Consider the following 18,261-nt stretch of genomic DNA (forward strand, 5'->3'; position numbering starts at 1 on the left):
ACTTGTACTGTACATTACACACACAAAAGATCTGCCAAAAAGAACAGTTCAATTTTTTTTTATGAGACAAAACGTTATAAAGAACTAATAGAGGAATTAATTGTGGTCTCGGGCCTAAGAGGCTGATTCCCAAAATCTTGAAAATAAAGAATGGACCAACTTTATTGGTAGAAAGTCACTTCAAATGATAAATACTAGTTGTTTATTGTATTTTTAACTTATATATATCAAGATTCTGGGATAATGGGCACTTTGGGGGTATTTTTGGCCATTTTGATGCACTGAAAGACCTTTGACCCCTGTTTCAGCCCTTTCTGTCAATTCTGTTGGACCCCTTTATATTTTTAGAATATATTACTACTCTTATGTCTTTCTAAAACAATATCTTCAAAATGGATGCATTTTTTCAAAAATATAGACAAAAACTGAATGATAGCTCTGCACCTGGCTATAATGGGCAGTGTCAAATTTGGACAGGTTTATGTACACCTAATGGCAAATATGGGGTTTTAAATTGTAAATTTCCAGATACCAGAGGGTGGAGACAAATGCATGTGCACAGGCTTGCCTACATTGGGCATCATCAGAATATTTTTATTGATAAATCTTATGATGTTTCGCACCTGTGCCACAATTCCAAATGTATTACTGTCGGGCATCTGTCGTTGGAACCTCATGGTTTCAACAACAGCCGACAGTCATGCGTTTCAACCTGTTCCTGCTTGGGCCACCCAGAACCCCTCCCTCCCTGTAGAGTGGAGTTGAAAATGGATAATAATAATTTGGGTAAAAACATTAATTGGGTACATTTATTTTTATAACTATCCAAGGGAAGGGCTGGCAAAAAATTGAAATGAGGAAGAAAAAGAAAAGAAATTTCAAGACTGATGTACAACAAATTCAGATTCTTTTTTTAATATTTGTGTGGCCCTTAAAAGGACCTTTTATGATTCTGTTTGCTGTTGGTCTTTAGGTGGATCATCTGGTATCTCTGTCAGCAGCAGGTCTTGCATTGAGCTTCGGTTTGCAGTAGCTGTCATGGTCCTGGAACTGTAAGGCAGGCTGTGGATCTAATTGGTCTTTGCAGTAATAATCATGCTTTTTATTCATTTCCCTCCATGTTTTGTGCTCGGCTAACTTTTCTGCATTCTGCTTTAATCTCCTTTCTTGAACTGCTGGTCTCAGTTCATAATCCTGACTGTATTTGAAGTTAGTGTCCATTTTCTTCAGGTAAAGTTGACTTCTAGTTGAAAGGTCTACTCCTAGATTCTTACATTTCAGTTGGGTTGAAGTTCCTGGCATGTTGTTATTTCGATGTACTCCTGAGGCAAGTCGTCCTTCCATGTTTTTGGAGTAAATTACATTTTTTGGCAAATTTACACTCATTGCTCTGTGAACTCCTTCATTTTTGTTTGTATTGTCATACAGTCTCATACTTTCAACAGCTGCTTTTGTTAGTTTCATTTTCAGGATTTCTTGTAGTAAAAATTTGTCTGTTTTATCCATTTGCAGGGCAGTGATTTGGTATGTGGACAAGTAATGGGAACGACTCCACCAGTTGAGTGCAGCATCACCTTTGCAGACAATGGAATGTTCCTGACACAGGGTGCAGTCACCATCATAGCAGCGAAGAGTTGCATCTAGAACTTTTGGTAAGTCTTTACTCATATCATCAATGTTTTTGTCGTACTTTTCCATCAGTTTATTAATTATCATGGAGCATCTGCACTTAATATCTTTGCTAAACACTGTCTTTAGTTGTCTATTTTCTTCTTTTGTTTTACCATGGAACATTCCCGCACTGTATTGAGCACGATTAGAGGCCCTGAATTGCGACTGCCCCAAATGTACTGGATCTGCTAGTCTTTCTATTTCCCACATTGGTTCTAGAGCTTTAATAGCATCTTCAATACCTTTAGCTGAACGTCCATCTCCATCTGTGGTCACATACCGTACAAGAAATTTTTGTAGTCCTAGCTGGTTTCCCATCTCTTTTCCCAGCTCATACTCTGACAGGGCAGCAGCTCTGTATAAATTTGAAGTACATTCTTCATGGCCAGGACATTCTATTGGAAAGCCTTTCCCTCTAAGCCAAGCCCCTTTCCAGCACATCTTATTCTGCACCACTGCAGCTACAATAAACTTTCTGTCTGTCATTGTTTCAATACCAAGTGCGAATGCTTGAGTGGCATTCTGACCGGGCTTCTTTTTACTAACAATTGTATTGCTGTTGTATCTAGCATCCACAGTTATGTTGATTTCATTTTCTGGTACACCTCTCTTTCTGTTCACTTCTTTTACTTGTTCAAGTTTCTGTGCCATGTCTGTTTTGTTGAGTTTGACCATTTCAGCTGCTACTCTGTTAGATGTGTGTTGCATACTGCTTCGGCATGGTGGTGGTGTGTCAACTCCTGCAAGTAGTTGCTGCACTGTGGTATTTCCAATTGGGCAATCCTGCAAAGCAGATGCAAGGGCTACATTTGGTTGTCCTGGGTTGGGTCCTGGTTTGCCATTAGCTATTTCTTTATACATCTTCATTCTGTCTCCAATAAAACCACAGGTTAGGCATTTTAGGGTATACTGCCAGCAAGTTCCCCACTTTTTCTGTTCATGATAGTCCACATTCATCCTAGGACAGGATGGTGACTCCATTTTATGTTTATCATAAGTAGTGTTGATCAAGCTGGTTGTCAGTTGACTGTCTATCCATCTCATACCACAATGTAATGCGTTGTTTTCTTCTATTTTCAGGTTAGCATTCGCTTGCGGTCGAAGAGTACAGATGTGACCAGTAGCATTTTCACAGTCAGGAGATTGTAAAGTTTGCCGCACATAGGAAGTACTTGCACTAGCTGAATCAGGGATCTGTATTGGCGTCCGGCTTCTGCTTCTACCACTTGTGCCTACAGCGAACCATCCAGGATTTCTTGGAGAGTTGTCTTTCTTTGACCTCTTCTTGCCTTTGTTATATGGGGTATAACCTTTAGTGAAACCTTTAGTGAACATTTTAAAAATTTTAACTGGATCCGTAATATCACAACTTGGACTGATAGCATAAACTTGGGACATCCTTATATTTATAATCAAGCACTGTATGATATCTGCTTTGATGTACATTTTTTCTTTTGATGCAGTCTGTGACATGGATTTCAAGAGACCACCTTCAGAGGCAACTCTGAATTAACAGAGTTTTCTTAGCAGTATCCAACTAAGCCAATTAATGTACTATTAGGGGTCCAGATAAAGATTGTTTTATCCAAATCTATTGAAATAGGTTTCTTAATCATTTATTAAGACTCAGATTAATTGAACAAAGAAGCATATTTATTTTTTTTATTAATTCTTTAGATAATTTATTTTTCAAAATACAGTATAATTTTTAATAACTGTTTTTTTTTACAGAAATCTGTTCGAAAATTTAATTCTATTTATCTATAAGGATAAACAAAACAGAATACTTCACTAAAAAGTTTATTTTAGAGGAATTTTTCAAGAAATGAAGAAATTACACTAGTTTGAAATTTTCTTTACATGTAATCTGACCTGATGTTACACTTGAATATTGGTACCTCAGGTAAACAGGCCAAGTACCTGTGAAATTTGACTAATTAGTGTTTATGTTATATTTTACTTATTACAGATAAGATAATCAATTTTTTAAGATAAGTTTTGGAAGTAAATTTTCTTTTTAAATATTTTAAATGGATTTTTTTTATATCTAGTGTTGGTATATTAACCAAATTAAAAAATAATTAAAGAAAAAAATTAATTTCAATTGGAAAAACATATTTTTTTACAAAAAAAATTTCAGACTCTAGAAATGTAACCATTTAGCTACTATAGACATTTTACTTTTATAAGATATTATGTTTAACAAGAAAGTTATTAAACTTTTACTTTTCCTAGTAGTTTTATGTTTTTATAATTTCATGCCAGAAAATACCTAGAATTATCAACCTGAGGGTAGTGTTATTAAAACTATCAGAACTGCCATAAAACTTGTCGGATTGATTTGATATTTAATATGCTAGTTGGATATAGAATAAGCTTAATGCGTGCCATTTTTTGGGGCATTATATTGAAGAAAAAGGGTCTAATAGGCCCAAGACCACAATTAATGACCCCACTTTTCGTTGTTCACGAATATAGTTCCCTTTAATTTAAGTGTATTTCTTCTTAAATTTCTTTCTTTCCTTTTCTCAAACATTTCTTAGCTTTTATAAGGTGGAAATGAAAGAAGAGAGGTGAAATAATTTTTTAGATGTTTTATTTTAACTGATTTTGATATGGAAAGAGTGATTAGGTCAGGTGCAAAAAGGTGATATTTACAGTTTTCGGAACATCTCTTGACTTGTCCATAGGGGTATGGATGTGTATTGGCTAAATTTGTAAGTTGTAAACATGCAATGTTTCTGAAACTTGGACATATTTTTGGACTTGTACTGTACATTACACACACAAAAGATCTGCCAAAAAGAACAGTTCAATTTTTTTTTATGAGACAAAACGTTATAAAGAACTAATAGAGGAATTAATTGTGGTCTCGGGCCCACTGTTTTAAGCGGGAAACATAAAAGAGGTATTCCGATCCCGGTAAAACGGGACTCATCGTCAGCTGTCTGAAGCGTGAATCCCGGTAAACCGGGACTCATCGGCGAAAGTATCAGTTCATTATGTAAAGACATTTTTATAGCATTTTTTCAACTAAAATATAATTTGCAGATAAATGATAGCATCAAAGGCATCTACATAAAAGAAGCAAAAAGTTCATTTTTATTCAATTTTATTAATAAAAAGGTATTATTTAAACATATATGTTTTTAAAATTTTGGTTAAACTACAAAATCACAATTTGTGTCAAAACTTCAAATTTGCTACTCAAATAAGTGATTTAAAAATCACTTATTTCAGTAAGTCCCCTGACTGATGTGTATATTTATTTATGTAAATAAATACTGTTTATATAATTTTAAAGTTTCATAATATTCTGAATTAACTGCACAATTTACCTGAATCACTTTCCTTCTTTCTATATAACAGATCTATGTAGGCCACATATATATCTAACAGGACATTATTGTTTTTATATTTCTGTTCTCTTTTCTTCAGCGTTCACTATGTTTTAGACCTAAAAAAAAAGAGTATCTAAATAAAATTTTGTTTGTGCTGAAAAATAACAAATCTAGTCCCAGTTTCAATTCTAAAATAAAATAGTTATCACCTTTATAAACACATTCGACATGTGTCTGTGTCAAGTCAAGAAGATTAACACAAGTTGCAGTGGCAAATATTCTCCATGTAAATGAGATGTGCTAAGGCTTATATATGCATACCAATTAACATTGGCCTACCACTTATGGTTCCTCTTGAACTGACCAAATCACAAACTAATACATGTAAAGTTAAACTAAGCAAAAGTTTTCATCAATAGACCATTACTGAGGGGGCAGGGCCAAGTAATCTGCATGGAAATGAGATGTGCCAATGGCAACGCTAATACAACTGCATACCAAATATCCTTAAGTAATTACTAGTGGTTCACCATAAATTAGACCTATTCACAAACTAGTACATTGTTGCCCCCACCACCAGAAATGGCACTACTTTGTCTAGCTTTTTGACAGTCAAGGCAAGACAAAAATCGTGATTAAAAGGCAATAAATCCAAAAAAGGAGATGTCAGACGATTTCCTCCATATTGTCTAAATTATTTTTTATTTGCTTATTTAAGTTTCTATCTATCTATTATAATTTTTAAGATATAAGGCAAAAAACGCAAAAAAATTGGTTAAAATCGTCTTTTAAGGGGCAATAACTCTAATAAGTCGACCGACTATTTCGACCATTTAACTTTATATTTGTAGAACTTGTCTTGCTGATCAGTATTGCATTTAAAGTTTCTTTCTATATATCTATTATAGTTTTCAAAACGATAGGCAAAAAAAGAAAAGAAATGGTAAAATTTGTCATTTAAGGGCAATAACTCAGGGGTTCAAATTAGCATTGGTCTGAGGTCCGCGACCTTCCACTATTGCAATCGGACTTTCGTTTTGTTTACTAGCTACGCCTGATGGACCTTACCTTCAATTTAAAAAAAAAAAAAATAACTTTGCCGACCTTTTTAATAAACCAAAATTTCCTAACGATCTCAAAATTTATTTTCATCTTTTTTATTCATGACAGCGATGTTCATTTTGTTCAATCGACCACTAGCTTTAAACCGAAAATGGCCATTGAGTAATGTGTAAATCCGAGTAAAATCGTTTCTGACTGACAAACATAACATTGAACAAGAGTGCACACGCGGAAATGTCTCGCCATCTTTACTATCATTGATATTAAGTTGATAGTCCTCAATATAAAGCTTTATTACAACTGTCACATAAACTTAACATAACCAAGAAAACTAAACATTGACCAATGAACCATGAAAACGAGGTCAAGGTCAGATGAACCATGGCAGGCAGACATGTCCAGCTAACAATTCTTTCATACAACAAATATAGTTGACCTATCATTGCCTATAGCTTATAAATAGTTTAAGAAAAACAGACCAAAACACAAAAACTTAACACTGAGCACGGTCAAATAAAACATGCAAAACTGACATAAATCATAAAATATTTCCATACACCAAATATAGTTGACCTATTCACATGCTATTGCATATATAGTATTAGAAAAATAGACCAAAACCCAAAAACTTAACTTTGACCACTATATCAAGAAACTGAGGTCAAGGTCATATGACAACTGCCTGAGCTAGACATGTACACCTTACAATCATACCATACACCAAATATAGAAGACCTATTGCATACAGTACAAGAAAAACAGACCAAAACACAAAACTTAACTATAACCACTGAACCATGAAAATGACGTCAAGGTCAAATGACACCTGTCAGTTGGACATGTACACCTTAAAGTCCTTCAATACACCGAATATACTAGACCTATTGCTTACAGTATCTGAAATATGGACTTGACCACCAAAACTTAACCTTGTTCACTGATCCATGAAATGAGGTCGAGGTCAAATGAAAACTGTCTGACAGGTATGAGGACCTTGCAAGGTAGCTAGGCACATACAAAATATACGTAGTTATCCTATTACTTATAGTAAGTGAGAATTTAACATTACAAAAAATCTTAACTTTTTTTTCAAGAAGTCACTGAACAAAAATAATAAAAATGAGGTCAAGGAAATTGGACATGTGACTGACGGAAACATGAGGCATCTATATATACAAAGTATGAAGCATCCAGGTCTTCCATGATGATCTTCTAAAATATAAAGCTTTTAAGAAGTTAGCTAACGCCGCCGCTGCCAGATCACTATATAGCTATCCCTATGTCGTCGTTGTCGAGCTTTCTGCGACAAAAGTCGCAGGCTTGACAAAAACAATGGATGCATATATACCAGAAATAAAGACAACTAGATATCATTGAGATGGGAGCCATCTCTGTGGGCCCCGCTGTCAATAACGTGGGGTAAATAAGTTGTATGGATAATCTGATATGAAGCATTATTTGAAGTTTGTTAAGAACAACGAACGGATGGACAGACCAACAGACTGACCTTAGACCTAGGATGCATACATTATGACACATTCTCTGGTGTTGGTTAATATATATGTTAAGTTGAAAATGTTTGTCAGGTATAAAGTATGAAATAATAACAGCTGTCCTCTCAAAATATAGTGTGGATCAAATTTGTTAGCAATGGACAGACCAACAGACAGACAGACCTTTGACCTAGGAAGTGGTACATACATCATGACACACCCTCTGGTGTTGGTTTAAATGGATGTCAAGTATAATATTTGAAATCATAACGGTTCTCAAGATATAGAGCGGACACAATCTTCACCACAGGACACAGGGTTGTCAACTGAAACCAAAGTTTTTTTGACGTTGACCTTTGACCTAGGAAGTTGTACATACATCATGACACGCCCTCTGGTGGTGGTTAAAATGGATGGCAAGTATAAACTTTGAAATCATAACGGTTATTTAGATATGGAGCGGACACAATCTTCACCACAGGACACGGGGTTGTCAACTCGAAACCAAAGTTTTTGACCTTGACCTTTGACCTAGGAAGTTGTACATACATCATGACACGCCCTCTGGTGGTTGTTAAAATGGATGTCAAGTATAAACTTTGAAATCATTATGGTTATCTAGATATGGAGCAGACACAATCTTCACCACAGGACACGGGGTTGTCAACTGAAACCAAAGTTTTTGACCTTGACCTTTGACCTAGGAAGTTGTACATACAACATGACACACCCTCTGGTGTTGGTTAATAATCATGTTAAGTATTAAGTATGAAATCATAATGGTTCTTTAGATATGGAGCGGACACGAAAGTGTTGCGGACGGACAGGCGGACAGACGGACGGACAGACTGATCACTATAGGGCGACCCGCCTTTGGCGGGGCCCTAATTACATGTACAATACCGGATCAGATTCCGGCGGCGGATAATTCCGGGTTTGCCAATCAAATACAATAAAAAAAAATCCAGGCAGGTGACAAAATTCATCTTTGATGATGAAATAATAATTCAAATATGAAAACCAAAAACGCCATTTTACAATCTTTCAAGAACCATTACTCCTGAACGGTAAAAGTCAAAATCGTCATTATTGAACTTGACCTCCATTTTGTCATCAGTAACAGCATATTAAAATTTCAGAAGCTTTGGTAAAACAGTTCATGCATAAATGCACGGACATGACTGGAAACTCCATTTTTCAATCTTTCAAGAACCATAACTCCTGAACAGTAAAAGTCAAATTTGTCATTATTGAACTTGACCTCCATTCTGTCATTAGTAACAACATATTAAAATTTGGGAAGCTTTGGTAGAACAGTTCATGCGTAAATGCACGGACACGACTGGAAACTCCATTTTTCAATCTTTCAAGAACCATAACTCCTGAACGGTAAAAGTCAAAATCGCCAGTATTAAACTTGACCTTCGTATAGTTGTCAGTAATAACATATTAAAATTTTAAAAGCTTTGGTTGAACGGTTCATGAGTTAATGCACAGACAACATTTGATTGCCACGCGCCCGCGCGCCCGCCATACATCCCCAAATCAATAACCGACATTTTTGTCACAAAAATCCGGTTAAAAATTTGAAAAGCTTAGATTGAATGGTTCATGAGTAAATGCAATAAAGTGAATGGAAACGCCATTTTACGATCTTTCAAGAACCATAACTCCTGAACGGTAAAAGTCAAAATCGTCATTATTGAACTTGACCTCTATTTTGTAATCAGTAACAACATATAAAAATTTCAAAAGCTTTGGTTGAATGGTTCATGAGAAAATGCACGGACACGACTGGAAACACCACTTTTCAATCTTTCAAGAAACATAACTCCTGAACAGTAAAAGTCAAAATCGTCATTATTGAACTTGACCTCCATTTTGTCATCAGTAACAACATATTAGAATTTGGGAAGCTTTGGTAGAACAGTTCATGTGTAAATACACGGACACGACTGGAAACTCCATTTTTCAATCTTTCAAGAACCATAACTCCTGAACGGTAAAAGTCAAAATCGTCATTATTGAGCTTGACCTCCATTTTGTCATCAGTAACAACATATTAAAATTTGGGAAGCTTTGGTAGAACAGTTCATGTGTAAATGCACGGACACGACTGGAAACTCCATTTTTCAATCTTTCAAGAACCATAACTCCTGAACGGTAAAAGTCAAAATCGCCAGTATTAAACTTGACCTTCGTATAGTTGTCAGTAATAACATATTAAAATTTTAAAAGCTTTGGTTGAACGGTTCATGAGTTAATGCACAGACAACATTTGATTGCCACGCGCCCGCGCGCCCGCCATACATCCCCAAATCAATAACCGACATTTTTGTCACAAAAATCCGGTTAAAAATTTGAAAAGCTTAGATTGAATGGTTCATGAGTAAATGCAATAAAGTGAATGGAAACGCCATTTTACGATCTTTCAAGAACCATAACTCCTGAACGGTAAAAGTCAAAATCGTCATTATTGAACTTGACCTCTATTTTGTAATCAGTAACAACATATAAAAATTTCAAAAGCTTTGGTTGAATGGTTCATGAGAAAATGCACGGACACGACTGGAAACACCACTTTTCAATCTTTCAAGAAACATAACTCCTGAACAGTAAAAGTCAAAATCGTCATTATTGAACTTGACCTCCATTTTGTCATCAGTAACAACATATTAGAATTTGGGAAGCTTTGGTAGAACAGTTCATGTGTAAATACACGGACACGACTGGAAACTCCATTTTTCAATCTTTCAAGAACCATAACTCCTGAACGGTAAAAGTCAAAATCGTCATTATTGAGCTTGACCTCCATTTTGTCATCAGTAACAACATATTAAAATTTGGGAAGCTTTGGTAGAACAGTTCATGTGTAAATGCACGGACACGACTGGAATAACCATTTTTCAATCTTTCAAGAACCATAACTCCTGAACGGTAAAAGTCAAAATCGCCATTATTGAACTTGACCTTCATTTAGTTGTCAGTAACAACATATTAAAATTTTAAAAGCTTTGGTAGAACGGTTCATGAGTTAATGCACGGACAACATTTGATTGCCGCCCGCCCGCCCGCCTGCCGTACATCCCCAAATCAATAACCGACATTTTTGTCACAAAAATCCGGTTAAAAATGTGACAGTAATTTTCTTTATCATTAATAAATGTTGATAATTACGTACAGATGTTTTTTATAGTGTTAACATATTACTACACTTCTAAGAGGTTAATTTCTTCTCAATTTTGAAGGGCAAGTAAAATCTGGAAGTTTCTTACTTTATTTTCACAGAGGAACTATATATAAATTTAATAGTGCAACTACATCATTTGTACATATGATACACTTTATAAGACAGCTTTGAATTTGAACTGTTACTTGAATTGTATCTCGGGTATTCAACAATATAAAAAAAGATAACATATATATATATATATAGAGCCCTTTATATTATAGTAACTAGATGTGTTAAAGCGACACGAATGGTCCCGTCCCAAAAGTTGAAAAATCTGCAATTTCAATATAAACACATGTGGACACAAACCATGATGATGATGGTAGTCTTACATATCAAACATCAGCTCAAAATCTGGAGGCCTATAGAAAAAAATCTGTATAACTGTGATTTTCAATAATTTATCAACATGATCAAAGTCCAAAGCCAGTAATTTCAGCAAAAATTAGCGGAGCTGAACAAAACTAAAACTTGATCTGTAACTCATCATGGTTAACTTACATACCAAAAATCAGCCCTGCAATATCTGAAGGGGTTTAGAAAAAAAGTCTGTATAACTGTGATCATGGTGATTTTCAACGATTAGTCCAAAGCCCGTAATTTCGGCAACAATTAGTGGAGCGGAACGAAACTTACACTTGATAACTCACATATCAAAAATTAGCCCAATATCTGAAGGCGTTTGCAAAAAAAATCCATATGAATGTGATTTTTAACAGTTTTTCTCTAAGTCAAAAGCCCATAGGAGCGTAAAGAAACTTATACTTGATCTGTAACTCATCATGGTTAACTCACATACCAAAAAATCAGCCCAATATCTGAAGGCGTTTAGAAAAAAAACTCTGTATAATGGTTTGTTGCGGAATGACAGAATGACGGACATGGGTAAAATTATATGTCCCCGACCACTTAGTGGCGGGCCATAAAAACTACAACACAAACAGTGACAATCTCCCCAATACAAAAAAAAAAGATTATGTGAATTCAAAATGTTCAAACAGGTAAATCAGAGATGATTTACATTCTTGTTTTGTTCTTCGTAATAATTAAGTTAGAAAATGACGTTATCGTTATGCGTTACATTTCACACGAAACAGAAGTCTATTCATTTATTAAAATTGTTTTTGTCGTTAAGTTCTAATCATTTCCGGTCATACGTGAAACATGTGACTAACATGTGATCACGCCCTCACAGCCGGATATACGAAATACTAGGTCTAAACATTGTATTTGTTTCCAACGGGATGTAAGCAAACATAATCTGTAGGCTTGTTTCGTCTTGTTTAAAAAAGGAAAATACAATTTTCAAAGAGATTGCGCCGGGGGTCTATTATTTTTCCTATGTGCATAATGTTACATACGATCTTGGTGTGAAAATAAATGCCCAATGACTTGACAAAATCGATTTCAGATTTGACCGACGTTTTAACACACTTCGTTTCCCAATAACGATGTAAAGGGTCCTTGGAAAATTCAATCGAAATTACGTCTCCTATCATCATGATCATGGTGCCAATGTTCGTTGGATTGATTTAGCTTCAGCAGTAAATATTACTGGATATTTTAGGTGAATAAAGATAATTTAATAAAAAATACATGTTAATGTACCGTTACACTTGGAATGTAAAAAGTTGGTATCTTTGTCACAATTTTTAATTAATTTTTTTTAATAAATGTTTCAGAATAAATGTAGTCAAAGAACTTGAAATTGGTTATATGAATTTAAAGATTTTTTGCTGTTGTGCAATACAATGTGCTGTTGCGCAATACTTAGTAAATCTGTTGTCAGACTATAAACAAATAAAGTTCAATTAAATCTCAGTCATATTAGAAATTTATGAAAATCAAAAGGCAGCTCACATCAAAAGATACAAACAATTCGCCAAAGTTCCATGAGAATTGCTGACAGCATTTTTTAGTTACTGTCCGAAAACTGGAAAATCCCCCCTTTTCTAATGAATAAAACCCCATAACTCAGAAATTTATGTAAAATGTCAAATTTATAAAATTCTAACATGTCTAAAGGGAGCTTACATCAATAGATATAAACAATTCACCAAAGTTACATAAGAACTGCTGAAAGCATTTTTGTGTTTTTGTCCAAAAACTGGAAAATCACCCTTTTTTATGAATAAAACCCAGTTACTCGGACACGTAAAATCTAAAATTTATAAAAAGCAAAAGGGAGCTCACGTCAATAGATATAATTATTCACCATAATTTCTTGCAAGTTGGTGAAAGGATTCTTGAGTTATTGTCTGAAAACTGTTTTATGCAAATTGGTTAAAGCGTTTTTGAGTTAATGTCCGACATGTTGAAGACGAACGGACGGACAACGGTATACCATAATACCATAATACGTCCCGTAAACGGGCGTATAAAAACAAGTACATGTATACAAACAAGGTCTCATAAAAATTACATCAATTTAACTGGGATCACCAAAAAGGATTTATCTGCCAGTTTGCACCGTTAGCTACTAGTCCGATGCCCCAGACTAGTAAATGTTGATTCTGACTTAGTAGTGAAAATTTTCAAAATTTTATTTAGTCTTAAATATAGGCACAAGTTTTGATATAAATTTAGTCTCCAGACTAGTAGATGAAACAGTTTTTGGCACAGACTGATCTGCCATCTTACAGAAGTGACATTCTAATTTTTCTTGAATGAGTTCTTTCCAGATTGAAACATACATTTTTACCTAATAAAAACACCTAGAACGGGTAATTAAGACAAAAAGAATGAAAATAGTTCAAAATACTTACATGCATGAGAGTCTAGGTAATACAAATAAATGGGGAATGTGTCCATGGGACACAAATAATGCCCCCCGATTGCATATATCATATAAACATGTAACACACATCAGTGATATTGTTTGCCTCATATTACAGCCGAAATTCGGCTTTTTCCCCAAGAGAAAATTCCCAATTACTAAAAAAAAAAATGGCTTAAAATTCCTCCAAAAAAGTTTTACATTTTACCCAAACAGTGATGGCATTGGTAGTAATGTTTGTAAATTTCGTATTCATGTTATTAATTTGATATTAGGAAGCACTTTTGAGATCCGGTTTTCTGATCAGAATCATCATGGTGTTTGTAACACATGTGGTTTTCAATGCATTAAGTACCATCATTGTTTCTGTTTCTTTCCCCTCTCCGAAAATTTCAATAAAAAATATGCATTTTCCCAATCATCATGATCATGATAAAAAACGGTAGAGGTAGTTTTGAAAAAAGACAACAATATCACTGCACATAACTGAAGAATGATAAAAGTGATGCTACCCCAATTTGTAATTGATCTGAGTTTTGCAGTAATAAGTATATATTGTGTATAAGTTTCATAACATTTGGTTCAGGCAAACTTAAGTAAGAGAACAGAAACGAAAAAATCAGCAATTTTTCCTTTTGTAAAGGGGCATAACTCTAGAACAGTAAAAGTGACACCATCGAAAATCAATCTTGATCTGTATTTTGTGGTAATAAGCATTTTGTATAAGTTTAATAAAATTTGGTTGAGGCAAACTTGTTAGAGAATGGAAACAAAAAATTCAGCTTTTGTAAAGGGGCATAACTCTAGAACGGTTAAAGTGACACCGCCAAAAAATTAGATCTGTATTTTGTGGTAATAAGCATTGTGCATAAGTTTTATAACATCTGGTTGAGGCAAACTTAAGTTAGAGAATATAAACCAACATTGGGACATACATTTACATACATGACATACGTATGGACAGACAAGGGTAAAGCTTATTGTCCCCTCTGCTACGGCGGGGGCATAAAAACGGAGAGGGAGAAAAACAGAGAATATGAAAAAATAAAATGAGAATTTAATTGAATGATTGTTGGTTACCTAACGTCCAGTGGTAAATATTTCATGCATATTCAGGACAAACGAGAATTTGAAAAGTCATACTTAACATGCCTAACAGATTTCCCCTGCCCTTGGCTCTCCAGTAAACATGGTAAAGAAACTTCTGAAGTAAATTTAATTTTTGCACAATTTGTAGAAAACACCCACGTCTTGCTAATTAAAAGTATATATTAATTTGTTGGCAATTTCATAGATAAAAGGGACACTTCATCATTTATTATAAATACATGTATTAATTAGTCATTTCTTGGCTCGTTTCAAAACTTATAAAATGTCATGGATCTATCTATACCATGTATACTGGCCATCATTCAAAAAACATTGCAAAATTGCCCTTCAGATGTCTTTTGGTTGTTTTGCTGTTGGGTTTCTGTCTTATTAAAGTTAACCATATATATCCTTTTATTCATACGCATAAACAAATACATGAAATATCACAAACATACTTTTTTTTGTGATACCATTAAAAATTAAGAATCATACAAGCTTACAATAAATTACTTCAATATTTATTGGGAAATTCAGGACAAGTAACTTTTTTCTCAGGCCAAATAAAAAAGTATGTGTGGTTCCAGTTACATCTGAAAAAAAGTTAGGGTAGGTAGGTAGGGATTTTTTTTTATTTTATGGTTTTTTTTTACATTGAGTCTATGGGAGAAACATTCTGACTTTAAAAGTGCTTAATGAAAAATGACAATAAATCTTTAGGGTAGGCTATTTTTAAGCCGAAAAAGTAGGGACGGTAGAGTTACTGGAACCACACATATATTTTTATTTGGCCTCAACAAGTAAAATTTAGTTTTACTTGCCTAGGGACAAGTTCTCACAACAAATATTTCCACAACCCTGTTCATTTCTGTCAATCATACATGTATTTGTTTTTCATTAACTGTTTTGTTATAATTCAGGCCGTTTGTTTTCTCCTTTGAATTTATTGTTCCACATTTTTCATGTCGGGGCCTTTATAAGCCAACTATACAGTATGGATTTTTCTCATTGTTGAAACCTTACTGTTGCCTATGTTTGCTGACATTCCCTTCATATGAGTGTCTCATTGGCATTCAAACTACATCTTATTTTCATATTATGACATTATCCTTTTATAAAAAAAAAACTCAACATTCCCTATTATGATATTGCATAACTAAATCAGTTAGTCTACGTTTAAATCTCCAGTTAAGGGAACGACCATTTTACTTCAAGGGGAAGCTTATGGTTTTTTCCTAGTTTGATGAAAAAAAATATTCTGTTCAAGCAGATGACAAAAAAAATATTCTAAATCCAGATTTTCCCCATACCTTATAGTGTTAAATTTTGAAAAAGATAATTTGATAGATAGCCTTGAAAAACATGAAAAACTAAATAAAATTGTTCAGGCTTGGCTCGAAAGGACTCAGACAAAAACCCATACCCCCCCCCCCCCCCCCAATTCTTTTAAGTTGAATGGTTGCTCCCATACATTTTTAAACAACACCACTTTAAAGAATGACTTTAATGCATGTTTCTTGATAATTAATTTACCCTCAATTTGTTTTCTTCTTGTTTCTCGGTGCTACATGTACATTAGCGAGTAAGCAGTCCAACAGTTTTTAAAAACTTCTATGCGATCACAATTTTTAGAAAAAGTTAACAAAACTAGTTTATTTCTTTTCATAACCATAGTAAATAGGTCGTTATATACTGTACTGGTAAAGACGATAAATTTTGATAAATTCATATTTTTTTACATGTCGACTGTCGTTCTAGAAGAATCCGGGTCTGTTCGCGCCCAATCACGTTCGCACCCTTCCACATTCACCCCCATTCACTTTCGCACCTCACATGTTCGCACCCAAATTTTGCGAAAAGTTTGTTCGCACCCCACACGTTCGCACCCAATTTTACCAATTTTTTGGAGGTGTATTGGTATAAATATATATGCCATTGTTTCTAAATAATTCGAGATACTGACAAGTTTTTTTGTGTCATGACAAGTTTATAAAAAAAGTCCTTGTTTTTAAGTCAGATTATATTATTCTGACAACAACTATTTCATTTGTGTGTTGAATAATTCTTAATCGTGTTTTGGTTAGTGTATTGAAATAATTTGTTTTTCACTGTTTCTAGTCAATTAAGTGCGAATCTGACAACATGTTGAACAACTGGTATGCATGGTAAGTGTATTGCTATAATTAATATTTATTTTATTAGTATTTACATCAAAGCAATTTAAAACAACAATCATGATTTATAAACAACAGTAAACAATAACACTAAGTTAGGCTGTTTATAAATACCAATTAGCAATAATCATACATAATCAACATTTAATAATAAATCATCAGATTGATAAAAAAAAAAAATCTATTCAATAAATTCTCAAATTTTATTCAAAAAGAATACAATTATTTGTTATATTCATATGAATAATTTCTAACAATTAACTTAAATTTTATTAAAAATTGGGCGCGAACATGTAGGGTGCGAACGGACGTGGGGGGCGAAAATGTGAGGTGCGAACGTGTAGGGTGCGAAACTATATTGGGCGCGAACGGACCTGATACCGTTCTAGAAGAACCAACTTTTTATCGATTGAAGTCTGTTTTATTTTCACTTACTTTTCTGTGTTCTCACAATATCTTGGTTATATCTTAGAGTATATTTTAACAAAATCGTCTGTTTTTCCATTTCTTTCACAATTACAGGAAACAGACTTTTGACAGGGGGCGCGAAATCTGGTGCGCATATATTGTACAACTCGTTTCAGGACTTATTTCTCCGGAAAATCTCATGATAAATATATCCGACAAGATTGCCCTCGCAGTGGCGGATCCAGGTTGACGTAGAGGGTGTACACTCCCCCCTTTGAACGAAAAAAAAAAGAGTTTTCATGTTACTCACGATTTATAAGTTTTTTACAATAAAGTTGTCCAAAAAAAAATCGGCTCGCTCCGCTCGACGGTATATAAATTCCGTTTTTGGGAATATCCCGCCCCCTTCAGTTTCAAAAATCCGGGATCCGCCCCTGAGTCTAGCTAACTGATTCATAGTATTAAATATTGAACATCTAATCTTTTAAAAAAAAAAGCCCAAAATAAAATGCATCATGGATAGGAGGGCTGAGAAGTTGGATTAGCCGGTCCTTCATTTCTATATTCTTTAATTTTTCTTACTTTTTGCCCATGTTTTGCTATTCTTCATATTTTAGCACCTCAATATTATATATTCTTTATTTTTCCCCCCCATTTTTCTCTATTCTTTATAGTTTGCCCATTAGTATTCTCTATTCTGTTAACCACACCCACGTGACTCTCCTATAGATGGGCGTGGTTTTTTGGTTCTTCGGTAGTGAGCCAGAAGAGGTCAATATCTGTTTGTATTTCTTTGCATTGGAAATATCTTCTGCCTCTCTTCTACCTCTTCCTTTTACATATATAGTTTAGACGACACATGCATAACAAACATAATGCGTTTAGTCTACATAGCATTAATAAATTTATGAATGCAGATATAATAGAATGTGAGCTGTGTGATAAACATTTTCATGGTATGGCAGCCTTAGTAGAACATCCCTGTAGGGACGATAATCTGGATGAATATAAAAAC

General features: G+C 34.3%; 1 long non-coding RNA gene across 1 annotated transcript in view; it reads right to left on the minus strand.

Annotated features, from left to right (window-relative positions):
• Positions 1 to 17,669, minus strand: part of LOC139498915 (uncharacterized) — a 437,948-nt gene extending 420,279 nt beyond the window's left edge. Inside the window, exons 1-2 of the long non-coding RNA XR_011658043.1 lie at positions 17,274 to 17,669; positions 5,010 to 5,128 (exon numbers count right to left, since the gene is read on the minus strand). This is a non-coding gene — a long non-coding RNA (uncharacterized lncRNA). The remainder of the gene's footprint in view (positions 1 to 5,009; positions 5,129 to 17,273) is intronic.
• Between the last annotated feature and the right edge of the window lie 592 nt (positions 17,670 to 18,261).

Source organism: Mytilus edulis, chromosome 12 (genome assembly GCF_963676685.1).
Source record: "Mytilus edulis chromosome 12, xbMytEdul2.2, whole genome shotgun sequence".
Classification (NCBI taxonomy): Eukaryota; Metazoa; Mollusca; class Bivalvia; order Mytilida; family Mytilidae; genus Mytilus; species Mytilus edulis.